Below are 812 nucleotides of genomic sequence, written 5' to 3'. Positions count from 1 at the left end.
TGCCTCAGAATCTTCAAGGTGCGTTTTGGCAAAGCTCAGTCATGAATGCATGTGACCTTTCTTGAGGAGTGACTTTTTTTTTTGCAGCCCTCCCATACAAGCCACATTTGTGGAGAATTTGTGAAATTGTTGTCACATGCACACAAATGACCACTCTTTGTAATACATTTCTGCAACTGTTCCAGAGTTGCTGTAGCCTCTTGGTAGCCCCTCTGGCCAGTTTCCTACTGGCTCTTGCATCCAGTTTGGAGTGATGCCCTGAACCAGGGAGGGTCTGTGTTGTACCAAATACCTTCCATTTCATAATAATAGATTTCACAGTCTTTCTAGGCATTGATAAAGCCTTATAAATTGTCTCCATCTCCTGACTTGTGCCTGTCCACAACTTTATCCCGGAGATCTTTTGACAGTGCCTTGCCACCCATAGTTGATTGTTTGCTTCAGTTGCACTACCAAGGACTGGAATGCTCCAGGAAAGCTCTTTTCATGCTGAACTAATCAAAATGATCACAATTGATCACAGTTGAAAGTCAAATGGATTTGTGTGCCATTGAGAATGTGATTAGCTACACCTGATTGAGTTTACAAGTCATTTTTAGGAGGGGGGTATATTTATTTATTTTATTTATTCTGACATGTTATATCTTTCACTTAGATGTTATAATATGCACTGAGTAAATACAGCTGGATAAAACAAATATGCACTGAGTAAATACAGCTGGATAAAACAAAAACTGTGTCTTCATTTCAGGCTGCAATGCAACAAAATGTGATTATTTTAAAGGGGGGTGATTCTTTTCTATACCCACTGT

Source organism: Sinocyclocheilus rhinocerous, unplaced genomic scaffold (assembly GCF_001515625.1).
Source record: "Sinocyclocheilus rhinocerous isolate Xijiao unplaced genomic scaffold, SAMN03320098_v1.1 scaffold582, whole genome shotgun sequence".
Lineage (NCBI taxonomy): Eukaryota > Metazoa > Chordata > Actinopteri > Cypriniformes > Cyprinidae > Sinocyclocheilus > Sinocyclocheilus rhinocerous.
This window is presented reverse-complemented; position numbering follows the sequence as displayed.